This window comes from Miniopterus schreibersii (assembly GCF_964146895.1).
Source record: "Miniopterus schreibersii genome assembly, chromosome: 2".
Lineage (NCBI taxonomy): Eukaryota > Metazoa > Chordata > Mammalia > Chiroptera > Miniopteridae > Miniopterus > Miniopterus schreibersii.
In genome coordinates, this window is record NC_138102.1 from 164,738,826 (window position 1) to 164,754,699 (window position 15,874).

Here is a 15,874-nt window from a genome sequence, read left to right on the forward strand (position 1 = left end):
TGTATGGGACAATGCTCCAACCGAGCCACCTGGCCAGGGCCACACTAAGTCTTTAAAATCTGGTGTATGTTTTATACTTATAGCACATCTCAATTTGGATTAGCCCATTTAAATGCTAAATAGTCACACATGCCTAGGGCTAGTGGCTACCATATTGGACAGCATAGCTCTAATGGATGACTGTGATGTTGAGTAAAAATGCCTCTGGAGATTTAATTATGTTTGTATTTTTTATTTGCATAGTAACTTCTATGGCCCTTAAGTAACAAAGCTGCATAGGTTTTGAATGATCTGCGCCTAACCCTATACAGTATTTCCCATACATCCTGTTAGTCTTAGTGCACCATTTTAAAGAACATATCTGTTTTCCCTGTACATTCTTTCCTAGCCTTCCTCAAAGCTAGGGATAGCCAAATAATATAGTTTTGAGCAATGAGATGTAAAGGAAGTCTGTTATGTCATATGGAATGATTTTTGGCCCTGATAAGGAAAGAGGCCATGAAGATAAAGCTGCTTTTTTCCTTTCTGCTTGGAACATTTCATATGAGAACATGATGATTGAAGCTATGGCACCCATCCTGTGACTATGACAGAAGACTCTTTAATACGCTGAGGATGACACCTTATCAGAGGTGTACGTGTAATGTAGAAGCCAGCCAGCCAAACACGGGGGTGGGAGGGAGGAGTGGTGTAGGGGGCAGAGTCAGCACAAGGAAGAGGGCTCCAGCAGAGACGATGTCCTCAATGGGCCCTGCTTAATATTTACAACCAGAGTTCACACTTTTTTCTCTCATCCTCACCTCACCCCCTTGTTGAGGACTCCCTTCCATCTCATTGAAACATTCCTTCTTTAGGCATAACAAGATGCTGGTTATTTCCAACACTTGAAAGAGTGCAGAGCTAGAAGCAGCAAAATTTCTTTGCAGTCCCTTGCTTACTATATTAAGGATCATGCACAAACACTGTAATTTGGCCTTAATACATGTGTTTAATACTTTTTAAAATTAAAATTATTTATTAAAAAATAAAGTTATGAAAAAAGGTTTCTGTCATTCACTTAATAAGTAAGATTATATTGTGTTGATTCAACCAATTTTAGGTAGTTGGTAATACATACTAGATTTATTGTTCAGCAATTTCTCTTATTTGTCTTGGGGTCAGAATAATTCTAGAACCCAGACTGACATAAATATATTGATACAAATGTAGCAGTTTTTCACTGCTCTGCAATGTCAGGGTAATCATGAAAGAGCGTGCCCAGAAAGCTGCTAAAGAAACGGTATGGCCCTGGCCAGTGTGTCTCAGTGGTTAGAGCTTTGGCCCTTGGATGGAAGGGTCCTAGGTTCCATTTCTGGTCAAGGGCATGTACCTTGGTTGCAGGTTCCCTGCCCTGGTCTGGGCACATGCAGTAGGCAACCAATTGATGTGTCTCTCACATCGGTGTTTCTCTCCCTCTCCTCCAGCCCAGCCCCACTCTCTTTAGAAATCAATGGAGAAAATGTCCTCGGATAAGGATTTTTTAAAAATGGTATGGACAATTTTCTTAGCTGATTGTGGAAATTTTGTTAAGTACTACTTCCTGAGTCATACGACAGACATCAGAAACCAATCCAGTAGTGTTTCTTTTACTCATCAAAAATTCAGTTGTGCCCGGCCAGGCATGGCTCAGTGGTTGAGCGTCAACCTAGGATCCAGGTGATCGGGGTTCGATTCCTGGTCAGGGCACATGCCTGGGTTGCAGGCTACAGCCAATCAATGACTCTCATCACTGATGTTTCTATATCTCTCTCTCCATCTCCTTTCCTCTCTCTGAAATCAATAAAGGTATGTTTTTTAAAAAAATTCAGTCGTTTTTCTGTTCAGTGAACAAAGATGACGTTTTACTTGACTACTTACCAGTCTCACACTATCACTTTCATCACAATCCTCTCAAGGGATTCATGGTTCTTTTTCAGCTCATCATCCAATTCTCAAACTTAATTTTCATTAAGCCATCTCATCGAGTGCAACAAAAGTACTCAGTTTGCCCTGATTGGTGTGGCTCAGTTGGTTGGAGCATCATCCCATTGTCCTGTACACTGAAAGGTTGTGGGTTCGATCCCCGGTCCAGGTGAGAGTGTGAAGGCAACCGATGTTTCTCTTGCCCTCTTTCTCTAAAATCAGTATGTGCTTGGGTGAGGGTCAAAAAAAAAGTACTCAGTTGTTTTACAGTTGTTGATTATCTTGACAAAGTAAGCCGTTTTTTATGTCAGCCTTAATCACTAAGGTGAACAAGGAATCAATTCACCTTAAGTGTGCTCAATTTGTATGAACCATAAGGCGAACCAGGAGCAAGTGTCAGTTCAACACTGGCTTAGAAAACTGGTTACCACTTTACCTCCACCAAACGAATGTACCTCTAGAAAATGAAGCAAGTGAAGTCACTTCTGACTTTGGTACAAATTTATCTCAAAAGTAGCCAAAATGCAAGATTTACTAAATTTTACTATCGTATTGAATCTAATAAGAAAAATCCATAGGCTATTTTTTTTTTTAGGTGAAGGCTAATTTTTTAAGATTCACGGCATCTGTGAGTGATGCTGCACGTGTCCAAGGCCTTCAAAATTTGGCCCCATCTCACATTTCTATACGTTTTCTCTAATCTCATGCTTCCTAAACATCTCACCTTCTGTTACAAATTAAAGTCTTCAAATTGAAAACCTGACAAACGAAATCCAATAAAATTGCCAAGTTAACACCTATGTTTCACCTAACTGTAAGGTAAAGATCCAGGTTTAACGGAATCTACCAGTTATTTAAGGTTCTTTCTGAGCACATTAAAATGCATCATTCATCATTAGGAACTTTTCCATAAAGATACTTTTAAAAAATCAGCTTGCCTGCCTTTTTTGTTTTCAAATGCATCCAGTCATATCTGTAACACAAAGTTTCAGTCTACTCATTTTGTATCACAGCCTTCTAAGTCACCTGAAACTGTCTTTGAAGGGAACTTAAAACCATTTTTTTTTTCTACATTTGCTTGTTGGTTTGTGCTTTTTCTGGCTATTGCTTCTAGAGTCATCTCTTTTTAGTTTCAAAATTTGCATGGCTGCTTTTTTAACCTAGCTTCAAGAGTCAGTCTTCATCAGGCAGATATTGCTCGAGGTTGGCCTCAGGTTTAGGCGTATTTGCATCTTTACCATAACAGAGTGTATGTTTTAAGGAGGTGCCTAAATACTGCCTCCGCTTTTGGGTTTACTTGCTGCTGGTTGCTGCTTATCCGTCGTTCCTGGTTCGAGGGGCGCTTCCCTCTTGGTTAAGCTCAGAATACAGATCTTGCACGACAGGTCTGACGGGGCAACAATTTCTGAGTGTAGAGGTTTCATTACTGTTCGTATTTTCATTGGCTTCAGACTTACGCTGAAACGGTTCTGTTCTTACCCTCCAACCCGCGTTCCTAGCTGAAAACACGATTTTCATGATCAGTTACACGCCAAGAGAGTAAACGCCGAAGCCCTGAGCGCCGACCCCAGCGACTCCCCGAGCTAGTAAACAAACTCCTGCGCAGGCGCAGCGGCAGCGGGGTTACACCAGCGGGGTGGTAGCCAATGGGGTATTTCGTACAGCGAACAGGGCAAAAACAAAACCCTGCGACCTAAGGTTGCGGTAACCCGGTAGGCTTTTTTCCCCTTTTCTCTCTCTTTTTTTTTAAAACATACTTCCGGCTTGTGCGGCCCCGGGGACCTTGCAGTGAAGTCCTTCGTAGAATTCCTCGGCCCCGGAGAACCGCCGCCAGCCTCAGGCTAATTATACTGGCCTCATTTGTTCTCGCCGCTGACTCGAGATCTTTTTTTAAAAAAATTTGACTTTGGTACTAACCATCCGGCCTCCATTAAAAAAAAAAAAAAAAAAAAGCTCACAACGCCACACACAACATCTCGACTCTGCGGCTTCTCCAAACAACGCGAGATCTGCCTGCGCGAAAAGCGATTGCTCCGCCCCGCCCCGCCCCAGTGTACGTGTGCGCCTGCGCCGGGCTCATCATTTTCGCGCGAAATATTTTCAAAACTTTCTGCTCGGTCGTAGCCAACCGAAGTTGGCCCTCGAGCAAGGTCGGCCCCCCGATCCGCTGGATGCAAGCGCACAGCTCTGCGTTCTCCGCGACTTTACGCCACGTGCCTTTGTGGTCGTCCCTCCTTCCCGCCTTGTACTTGGCCGTGAGCTCTGAGCGGGGGACGTGGCGGCCGGTCCCGCAGCGCAGGCAGGGCGGCCTCGGCTTTCAGAGGGTGACGGCTCGTGCGGGGGCTGGGAAAGTTAGCTGGACGCCACGGGAACACCGCCGAGGGGCCGTTTGTTCTTCCTGTTTCTTTTCTTTTTTCTAATATATACATGTGTGTACACACACACACACACACACACACACACCCCTTTACTGGAGACCAAAGAGGATGCGTGAACTAAAGTAATGCAGCGGGAAGGGGATGAGACGACATGAGAGGTAAATTCAGGCAGTCACTATACAGCACAACGCAGAGGTGGGCTGGGAAGGTAAAACTGTTGGCCGTGAGGAGGTCCCTTAAGAGCGTACACCTGGCCTGCTGGCCGTCAGGCAGGCCGGCGCCGCGCGGTTCGTGCGTGACGGGCGCGGTGAGCTTGGAGAAACCCCGAGCGAGCGGAGCGCGGAGGGTTCCAGAGGCCGCGGCCCGGCGCGGGCTCCGCGGCTGGGATTTGGAAGAGCGGTTATGGGAAGTGGAGTGAGGAACTGGGGAGCGGTTTTGGGAGAACTGACGGATCTGACCTCTCTCCCTCAGGACCACGGGAACCTGCGCCACGCTGGATTTCCGCCGGCCGCGCCTTAAAGGTACCGCCCAACGCCTGAAGCGCCCTCCCCCAGGGGGCCCTTGGTCCCGCCGCCTGTCGCAAACCCCCTGCCTCCGCCAGAAGGACGCGCGGGTTCCGTGGAACGGCATGGTTGGGATTCAGCTACCAAGTTCCTTCGATGTACCCCTGGCACATGACAGAAGTAGGCGCTTCTAGCCTCTAGCCTCCCAGGGCGCTGCCTCTTAGAGCCCCTCCTGATATTGGCAGCAGGCTTAGGCAGCGTGGCCAGTATATTTTGATTCTTTGTATACTGTCTGGAGTACACGGCAGAAGATGCTGATAGAGTGTATGATTTTACGAGAGAAGCAAAGCGATGGCTTGTAGGTAAGCGTTATAGCCGCAGGACTTAAGCTGGCAGGTACAGAATGGAAATACAGCGGGAGAGACCCAGGCAGAGTAGTCCCTTACCTAGAAGTTCTCCCTGGAGCACTTCACTCTGGCAGCCTGAAGTATATAGCCTAGCAGCTGGGCTGTATGTGTGGCATTCATGGGAAAATGTTGCAGGAAAAAAATCCATGGATACAATAGGAGAGGATTTGGGGGTTGAAGCCTGGGTGTCTTGTTTTAGGGAGTGATGGTCCAGCTGTAAGAGGCGTGACATCTCAGTATGGTGTCACAGTAAGTGGGTGGAATTGGTGATCAGATGTGGGGTTTGATTCTGGGGTCTGCCAGTCACACTGTGCGACCTCTCTGAAGCCTCAGTTTCCCTCTTTATACAATAAGGATTACAGTGCCCTACCTCATAGGATGATTGCAAAGATGAAATGAGGTACTGTTGAAAAGACTACATGAGTTAGTAGCATAGAACTTGTGTAGTATATGATCAACAAATGAGTTTCTTCCCTGAGCCTCTCACCACATTTATGCATGCCATCCACCCATCCAATTGGATGCTCTGTATAGCAGAGCTCTGTCTGAATTTAGAGAGCCTTAAGACAGGTCCTAGACCTTGCCTGCATATTAGAATTACCCAGAGAGCTTTTTTTTTTTTTTTTTTTTTTTAAATATATCTTTATTGATTTCAGAGAGAGGAAAGGAGAGGAAGAGAGAGAAATAGGAACATCAGTGATGAGAGAGTCATTGATCGGCTTCAGCCTGCAACCCGGGCATGTGCCCTGACCAGGAACTGAACTCCGATAGCCTGGATCCTAGGTCAATGCTCAACCATTGAGCCATCCCCAGCCGGGCCAGAGAGCTTTAAAAAATCCTCAGTCTTCATTCTAGACCAATTAAAGAATTTCTGGGAGTGGAATCTGGAGATCGGTATGTTTTAAAGCTCTTCCTTTTGCTACTGAGGTTGAGAACCACTGCTTTAAGAGTTCCCTCTAGCAGGAGGAGGAAGGAAATTAGACCTGTGGTGGAAGACCACCTGATGTAGATAGCTATATATTTGAAAATTTTCTGCAGGAATAGAGGCTAGGGCTTGAGATGGGCAGATGAGTAGGGCATCATGAGCTATCTTCAGAAAACAGGCCACTGTGATAAGAATGTGGTAAGCATCCTGATTTAGGAAAGGTCGGTGACAAAGTCATTAATATAGTTCCCAGGAATGTATAGGATTTTCTGTAGAAAAGAGGAATTTGAGCCTCCCAAGCTGATCCTTTGATCTAGCACAGGCAACACAGATGATGATGTCTTTATTGCTTTGCCACATGGGGAGTCTTGGGCTATCAGCTGTCTTTATTGCTTTACCACGTGGTGAGTCTTGGGCTATCAGCAGGCCTAAAGGCAGTGGAGGGTGGGGTGAACTTTTACAGCCTCCTCTGCTCCATTGATTGGGGAGGAGCATCAAGGCATCATTGAAGTGAACGCATGTGGATGTTCTTCTGCACTGGGACTGTGCACGTGGGAAAGCCCGTGCAGCAGGCCATTAATAATGAAGCCTTTTCTCATAGCCTATCAGGTTCATGTAGCTGCTCTAACTATCCAAGTGGTGCTGTTGGTTCTAATACATGAGAAAGGTGAGGCTCAAGTCTGTTTTTGTAGCCTTTTAGTGAATAGGGAATCCTTTGGAACAGGAGGGATGGCATGGAATTTGAGCTTGTAAAGACAAGGTACTTTCTGGTTCCTAGGAATATAAGTAATTCAGAAGTTGAAACCTCCTACTACTTTAGTCATTGGATGTCAAGACCCAAGTGAGGCAGTAATGGCCAGGAAATCTTCTGCCACATAGGGTAACCTGGCTTTAATTGGGTCCTTTTTCTTGAGAAGCACATTAGTTTGTTTAGCAAGAGCATTGGTGAAATGGCTAAAAATTGTCTCCTAGGTAAAGAGACAAGGGATTCAGAGACTGTGTAGAAGTCAATAATTAGAAGTGGATGAATAGCAGATTATGCAGAAATGAGGAACGGAGTGAGGTACAAGGATAGGAGACTTCGGGTGAGGAGGGAAGCATGTTGACAGTTAGAAATAGAAAAACCCCAAGGGGTGACACTTTAGTTAAGCTGTGATAAAAGTATGTTAAAATAGAGGAGTGCTGCCTGAGATCCTATGACAAATATCCGAGACAGACCACTCTGTAGGACTTTTGCAAAATGTAGGAGGGTGGAAACTGATTAGACTACTTTTAAACTCTCACCCATATCAAGGGCATAAGAGGTCAAGATGATGACTGGGAGAGTGGTTTTGAAGAGGATATTTGAATGGAGTTATTGGAATGGTGTTAGACAAACACCTCAAGGAAAGAGAAGTGGCCACACTTTCCCTAAATTAAGCTTCCCTATATACAGCAGGCACAAACTGGGAGGAGGGAGAAAAACCTTTAAGTCAGGTGGCAGATTTTGACTATACACGACTGAATATTTTAATTACTAGCATCTCTTAACTAAAAGTGACCAGAAAAAGGAATGGGACTGCCCAAGTTTTCATTCAGGGTTGGGAGAAGAACATACCCCTAGAGAGGGTGTTCTCAGGGACAGTGGGAAATAAAAATTAAATTGTTTTAAGTTAGTCCCAAGTCATGCTTGTTTAAGGTGCGGAAACACCGTTGTTGACCACCTACTTTGTTTTTTAGATCTTAGAGGTATAAAGATTAATTGGATAACATTCCTCCCTACAAGAATCTGTGAACACAATGCAGTATGATATATGCAATAACAGAAGTAATATGTGTGAATATTAAAGAAGTTCTACAGTAAAAAAGATGTAACTTATTTTGGAGGGGGTGGGGGTAAGAGGGACATAGAACTGCAGAGAAGATGAAACCCAGCTGACTTTGAGAGAGGAATAAATGTTCCCAAGGTGGACAAGGCAGAGGAAACCATGTGTCAAATCTAAGCTGTGGAGGTCTGAAACAGCATGGTGCATATGTGGGAAAACTACAGTGGGAAGGGCCTGCATATTCAGGGGGGTATTAAAATGGAGTAGAAATGGAGGCTAGGTTTTATGGAGGTTCTATTGGGGCTGTTGGAAGTCTCACCAGCAGAGAATTAATGGAATTTTAAACACACGCGCGCGCGCGCGCCAGTCATTCCTCCATCAGTCATTTCCTTCCACTCCTCACCCTTCCCTTTTATAAAATTTGCTGATTTGTTAGGGAGTGCTGAGAGGGTAGTATGTGAACTCTTTTCCAACTCAGCACCCACAGCTTATTGGAGCTGGTTCTATATCTGACTTAAGCTGAGTCAAGCAGACTCTGCTTCCTAAGAATTTAGATCAGAATATTGAGAGACTGGGTCATATCCCCCACCCCCATCTTTATTGAAGTATGATTGACAAATAGAAATTGTATATATTTAAGGTGTACAGTGTTATGTTTTGATATACCTTTACATTGTGAAATGATTACCATAATCAACTAATTAACATAACCATATCACATAGTTACCATTTTCTTGTGTGTGGTGGTGAGAACACTTAAAGTCTATTCTCTTAGCAAATTCAAGTATACAATACATTAACTATAGTCACCATGTTGTACATTAGGTCTCCAGAATGTATTCAACTTATAACTGAAAGTTTGTATCCTTTGACCAGTGTCTCCCCGTCTCCCACCCACATCCCCAGCCCCTGGTAACCACCATTCTACTTGCTGTTACTATGAATTCGACTTATTTAGATTCCACATGTAAGTGAGATCGTGCAGTGTTTGTCTTCCCATGTCTGGTTTATTCCACTTAGTATAATGCCCTCCCGTCCAGGTTTATCCACGTTATCACAAATGACAGGATTTTCTTCTTTTTTAAAGCTGAATAATATTTCATTGTGTGTGTGTGTGTTTGTGTGTGTGTATCACATTTTCTTTATCCATCTGTCCATCGATAGAAACCTAGTTTGTTTCCATATCTTGGCTACTGTGAATGATGTTGCAATGAACATGGAAGTGAGAGATCTCTTTGAGATAGATTTCAGTTCCTTTTGTTATAGACCCAGAAATGGGATTGCTGGATCATATGGTAGTTCTATTTTAATTGAGACTGGCTCATTGAGGTAGAAGCATTGAACTTATAAGGTCATATAAATTTGAGATCCAAGGTCACCATTTGGGGGCATCCATTTGGGGGCTAGTAATGCAATGTAAATCAGGATGAGCTGATGTCTGAGAGAAGCAAGTATATGCAGCTAATGAAGAGAAAGAATAGGAGTTAATAGGCCTCAAAGCCCAGAGAGAAAGAGAGGAAGTCAGTGGCTGTTTTAGCTCTGACAGCTTTGATCCCTTCTTTCAGTCCACTCTTAGGTCTGGTTGCCATTTCCTATTCTTGAGTTCCCTGCAGCTCTTCTGAGTCTATGATGAATCCTCTACTAAGTGGCTTTCTTCCCCCCACCCCCCATCCCCCTTAGACAGCACTGTAATGTGCCTCTGATCTCCCCTTCCTAATATTCTCAGCCTAATAAAACCACATACCTTCCACATCAGGAACACACACATGTAGCAGAGACACTTAACACCCTACAGCTGAAATATGCCCAGAAAAAGGTTTCTTATTTTTTCTAGAGTTTCACCTGTGTATTAGTTATCTATTATTACATAACAAAATACCCCAGAACTTAGTCACTTAAAACAATAATAAGCATTATCTCATAATTTCCGTGGGTCAAGGATTTGGGAGCAGCTTAGCTGGGCAGCTCTGGGATGGTAGTTGGTTACTAGACTAGGGCTGGAGGATCTGCTGCCAAGAGAGCTCACTCACCTGGTGGCTAGTTGGTGCTGGCTGGTGAGAGGCTTTAGTTTTCTGCATGTGGGCCCTGTCACAAGATGGCTTGAGTGTCCTTATGACTCTGAGGCTGGCTTCCCCCAGATGAGTAATCCAATAGAGAGAGACTCAGGAAGAAACAATCCTTGTTAGGATCTAGCATCAGAAGTTACAGAGAATCACTTGTGCTACATTTTCTTCATCAGAAACAGGTGATTAAGTCTGGCTCACATTCAAGGGGCGTGGTATTAGGTGTCACCATTTGAAGGCAGACATATCAAAGAATTTGTGGACATATTTTAACACCACCACAACTGTTAGTTTACAGGGGGGAAAAAAAGCACCCAATCCAGTTTTAAATATAAATTCAATTTCATTAAACGGTTCCTTTAGATAGTATAAAGTCTCCTTTAGATAAAAATGTTTTATCTTTCATAATGCCTCCCAAAGAGGTCCTGTCATCTCCTCTGAAGATAACATCTATTTGTATGGGATTGGAGGGGTTAATGTACACATCCTTGTGGCACTGATGAAAGAAAGGGCATCCCCTGACTGCATTCAGGACCCACGTGCACTGGCAGGTTTCTGGCAGGATATCCCTTGTCTGGGGAACCTGCTGGCCTGGTGCTAAAACCTACAGCTAGTGAATTCATGGCCCACTTTTGTCTTCAGTCTTCTAGGGAGTATTGGCCTGCTCCCCTTGCAGACTCAACTCTCCCTTGGCCCCTGCTGTGGAGTCACCTTGCCTGGCCATGACAGGCCCACTGGCTGTCAGTTCAGCAATGTTTCAAGGGAACAGGGAAGGCTTGGGATACTTGACTGCTCTATCTCTGTCTGACTGCTGTTGGGGACTTGCCACTGGCCAGAACAGCCATGGAAAGTGCAGGGAATGAGGTGAGGGGCATGGGCAGTGGTCTCAAAAGGAAAGCCAAGGCAGAGATGCCTTGCCCTGAGTGTTCCTCTCAACATGGGGGTAATTCATTGTGGTATGCAAGCCCCCTAATGATCCTGTTCTAATCCCTGGAACTTGTGAGTATCTTACCTTACAGGGCAAAAGGGATTTTGTAGATATGATTAAAGCTTTGCCGTCTGCGGTCCAAGTCAAAGGGAGATGTGGCTATGGAATAATGGTTAAAGAGATTCAAAGTTGGTTTTGAAGACAGAACCAAGGAAAGTATGTAGCTGGAAAAGAAAGGAAATTGATTCTCTAGCCTCCAGAAACGAACACAGCCCTGCCATCACTGTGATTTTAGTCCAGTTTTAACCTACAGAACTCTAAGATAATACATTTATATTGTCTTTTTTTTTTTAAGGATTTTATTTTTATTTATTTATTTTAACACCCACCCGAGGATATTTTTTCCATTGATTTTTCAGAGAGAGTGGAAGCGGGACGGGGAGAGAGAGACAGACAGTCAGACATTGATTGGTTGCCTCCTGCTCATGCAACCGAGGTACATGCCCTTGGCCCTAATCGAACCCAGGACCCTTCTATCTGCATGGGCTGGCACTCTAACCATTGAGCCAAACCAGGTAGGGACATTTATGTTGTCTTAAGCCACTACATTTGTGGTACTTTGTTACAGCCGCAATAGAAAATGAATACACTCAGATCCAGCTTTGGCCTGGAGAGAGGTCAGGCTCAGTGACCGACCGCTTTGTCCGGGGTCTTCTTTACCCCTCTCTCTCTGTCACTAAACCTGAAAGCCAGAGAAGGACAGACTCTTAACTTTCCATGTCCTGTTCCATCATAGAGCAGGACTTACTACTCTTTCCTTTTCATTTAGGCATTAAAGTTAAAAGATAAGCACAATAAACACTCATACACGCTTCACCCAGATTCACTATTTGTTATGTTGTCATATTTCCCTTTCTGTGTATGTTCATATGTATGTATATATATTTGAACCATTTGACGGTAAGTTGCATTCATCTTGACACTTTATCCTTAAATACTTCAGCATATCCTAGAATAAGCAAATTCTCCTAACCACAATTCTTTTCTCACACCTAATATGAACAACAATCCCATGACACCATCTAATATCCAGTGCACAACGCAGATTTGCCTAGTTCCCCCCAAAATATTCTATGCCTATTTTATACCAACTCTCCCTCCTTCTGCAGTCACATCTCATCAGATTACATGCTTTGGAATTGGTTGTCTTTAGTCTTTTAGAGTCTGTAACAGCACACCTTTCAATTTCATGATATTTACTTTTTAATGAGTTCAGACCAGTTCTCTTGTAGAATATTCTGTATTCTCTATTTGGCTGATTATTTTCTCATTGATATAACTTGTTTCTCCAACCCCTGCCCTTTTTTAAAAACACACACACACACAAAAGACATCTAGAGAGGTTTGGTTAGATTCAGGTTAAACATTTTTAGAAAGAATATCAGTAATATTGGATAGGTCACATTGCTTCATATTAGGCACAAAATTTCAGGTTATCCCACTATTAGTGATGTTAAATTTGATCACATGGTTACGATCCCCCCCCTTCCAGCTTCACCATTGAAGGATACATTTCCCTTTGCAGTTTGTAAATCTACAAACAACCTGTTCTTGACAGCTTGTCATCTGATGTTTTGAATACCCTTGTGGTCTTTGCCCAAATCACTCATTTCATTAGAGGCTGCAAAAATGGCATTCTAATTATTGTATTCTACATTCATTAGCTGACATACTTCTGTAAAGGAGAGCTTTCTTCTAAAAAAACTATTTTAATGAGTCAGTGAACAATCGGACAGTGGTTTACTTCTAGTTTTGTTTAAACCAATTGGAAAGATCCTGACTTTTTAAGGATTTGTTACCAATTGTTGGAACCATTCACCAGTATCTCAGTAGCATCCCCAATATTTCCAGTTGTTCCTTTGCTTGGTTCCCAGGAGCCTTTTAAGTCCATGCAATACACATTGTAGGATTTGAGCTAAAGTGGGTGAGAGGTTCACCATTTTATGGCAAAATAGAAGAAAAACTAGTAGGTGGGAACCGAGAACCAGCATGACATCTCGACTGGCACCGTTTCTCAGGAAGATCAGTTTTGGGAGGCATGCTTGTGGAAATTGAGGATCGAGAAACTAGTTCCCATAAAACTGCATGCTCTGGGACCCCTTGGAAAGCTTTTACCTGCCCCAGTCTGAAGACTTTGCTCTATAGGACCGAACACTCTGAGCAACCCATGACAAGGGAAAGCAGAAATAAAGGAATTTCAGGGATGGCTTTCAAAACAGTGGCCTGGATTTAAAGTCTATTGTCTATTTTTTTTATTTTTTTTAGATTTTATTGATTTTTAGAGAGAGGGAGGGAGGGAAACACATCTATCTGCTGCCTCCTGCGTGCCCCATATGGAGGATTGAGCCCATAACCTGGGCGTGTGCCCTGATGGGGGATCTAACCTGTAACCTTTTGGTGCACAGGCTGATGCCCAACCAGCTGAGCCACACCAGCCAGAGCCAAAGCCTGTTGTCTTGATGCTCACTCCTATTTTGAATTTCAGAAGCTGAGTATTCGTTCTTTCCATTTGTTTTGTAAGTTCTAAATGGTGCCATACTTCCTATCCCTAGGGCAAGTCGATTCTGTAGGGAGAGGAATAAAAATCACACAGACCATGTTCAAGATACTACTCCAGCTGTGCAAGTATGATAGGGTTTTATGGGCGTGGCCAGGAGACAGCTGTCTCTCTTCTTCCAAATGCCTAGGAATACATTTGATGATTACAAACATAATATTTTTAACAGAATTAGTATTTATAGAACATGCATTCTAGTGATTTTTAATAATCTGATTCCTTGTAAAGTTGTTTTAATTATTTTATCATTAATCCATAACGTACGCATGCAGTCACCCTAAATGGAATGAATAATTTGATCCTTTGTTGTCTCAAATAATTTAAAGCAATCTTGTTTTACTTATTCTGTCAAAGGGCCATAGTAGTGAATCCCATCACATTAAACTGACATGTTGTTTCAGTCTAGTCTATGATTGGTGATGCAGACTAGTATGGTATAGTCTGCCCGCCCTGGAGTCAAGGTTAGTTTCAAATCCCAGCTCCCACACTTAACTAGCTGTGCAGTTTGGTGCATTTCTTATCCTCTCTAAGCCCTCATTTACTCATCTGTCTCATGGTTTGATAGGAAGATTAAATGACATATACTAAATACCTGGCATGTGATAAATATGAGCCTGTTTTTAGTGTTTTTGTTGTTATTGACTAAGAGATGATATCTAAGTCACCAGCCTGCTGGTTTTCTAACAGTTTCTTCGAACACATATGAGCTTTCCTGATAAGTGAGTTTTCTGAAAGTGGCAAGTATTAGAATGAACACAGTTGAGTTTCTCTATGAGTCTTATATAGAAGAACTAGAGTTAACCAGACTCTTCTAAAATAAAAGGAGTAAATATGTCTTAAGCGCTGGATGTTGAGCTAGGAAGGAACTTCCATTTCTTCACTTGATCTTAGTCAAAAGGCAGACCTTCAGCTTCCTAAGTCATACTCCATGTGCTGCCTCTTTTCTCACAATTTACGTTTCTGCACACTGCAAGTCAGAACTTCTCTCCCTGTAAACATAAACATTCAGAATTGCCATAGTTGGGACTCTGAGTTAAAAATAATCAGTTATATGCCAGCCTTAGGAGACATATAATGTATAGCTAGTTTAAATTTCTGATTTGGGGTAGTCCGAATGTTATCCAAGGAATTAACCTTATTAATCAGATTTATTTTTTTCGAAAATAATTTAGCAACTCAATTAAAAAATGTTTTTCTTTTCTCCTGTAAAATTGTGAAGCATTTTTCAATTGTTCCTAGTGTCAACCATCAGGTGTGGATCTAGAGCATCTCCCAGTAAAGGCTGTCGGACCTCGATCAATGGCTTCACACAAGTCAGAAGTCCCAGCCTGAGGAGAAGTACATTTCTCATGTTCTTTCCATGGCTTTCCACGGTCATTCCATGAAGCTGGCATTTTCCTCCAGTTGCACCTAAACAGACTTTAAAAAAAAAAGATTTTTAAAATTGATTTTCAGAGACAGAGGAAGGGAGAGAGAGACAGATATAAGAACAGAACATCCATCAGCTGCCTCCTGCATGCCCCCTACTGGAGGTGGAGCTGGTACCCAGACCAGGAATCAAGCCGGCCAACCTTCAGTTCACAGGACGATGCCCACCTACAGGGCCACACCGGCCAAGGCACACCTAAACAGACTTTTAAGGAAAGAAGCTGTGGAGGATGGATGGAGTTACCATCGCAGTGTCCATATTAATTCCTAGAATCCTTTCAAGATTTAGAGTCAGCAACAATTCAGTAAGGGAAGGGCCCATTAAGTAAATTTGGCTCTGAAAATGCTGATTGAAAGACCTCCTCAGCGACTCAGCCCTTTCCCCTCTGCTTTTCTGTAGCCAGCTGGGTCCCATGGTGACTGGTTCTGAAAGAAATCATCCCCTTCAGTAGTTACCTAGCACCATGGCAACCGAGACGTCAGCAAAGCAAGATAGACCCCGGAACAAAACAGCTCCTGGAACAAAACGGCTCCTACCAGGCTGCCTCCCTGCCACTCATTCAGCCCTGCCTGAGGCCTAGGGATGGGGCTCAAGACACGCAGACATCCACCCTCAGAACAGGCTGTGTTTCTGTGTGTTTTCCATGAGCATAGAAATATGGGCATATAGTAAATTGTGTTATGAGAATTCCTCCAAAACTTAGAGCATATTTAAAGGATAGGGATGGGTGGTGGGTTGAGGACAGGGAGGTAGATATGGGATGCCCTCTGGGTTTTTAATGTTATATAAAAATTATATTTGTATTTATAAGGTATCAATAAATTGATAGACAAGGAAATTGGACCCCTAAATATATGGCTGGCCTGATTTCTGTTTAG

At 43.2% G+C, this 15,874-nt stretch overlaps 1 protein-coding gene across 1 annotated transcript in view; it reads left to right on the forward strand.

Annotated features, from left to right (window-relative positions):
- The first annotated feature begins 3,991 nt into the window (after window positions 1–3,991).
- GPR19 (G protein-coupled receptor 19) overlaps window positions 3,992–15,874 on the forward strand; it is a 28,275-nt gene continuing 16,392 nt past the window's right edge. The window contains exons 1-2 of the mRNA XM_081131057.1: window positions 3,992–4,477; window positions 4,791–4,840. The gene's annotated coding sequence lies outside the window, so the exon portion shown is untranslated. The remainder of the gene's footprint in view (window positions 4,478–4,790; window positions 4,841–15,874) is intronic.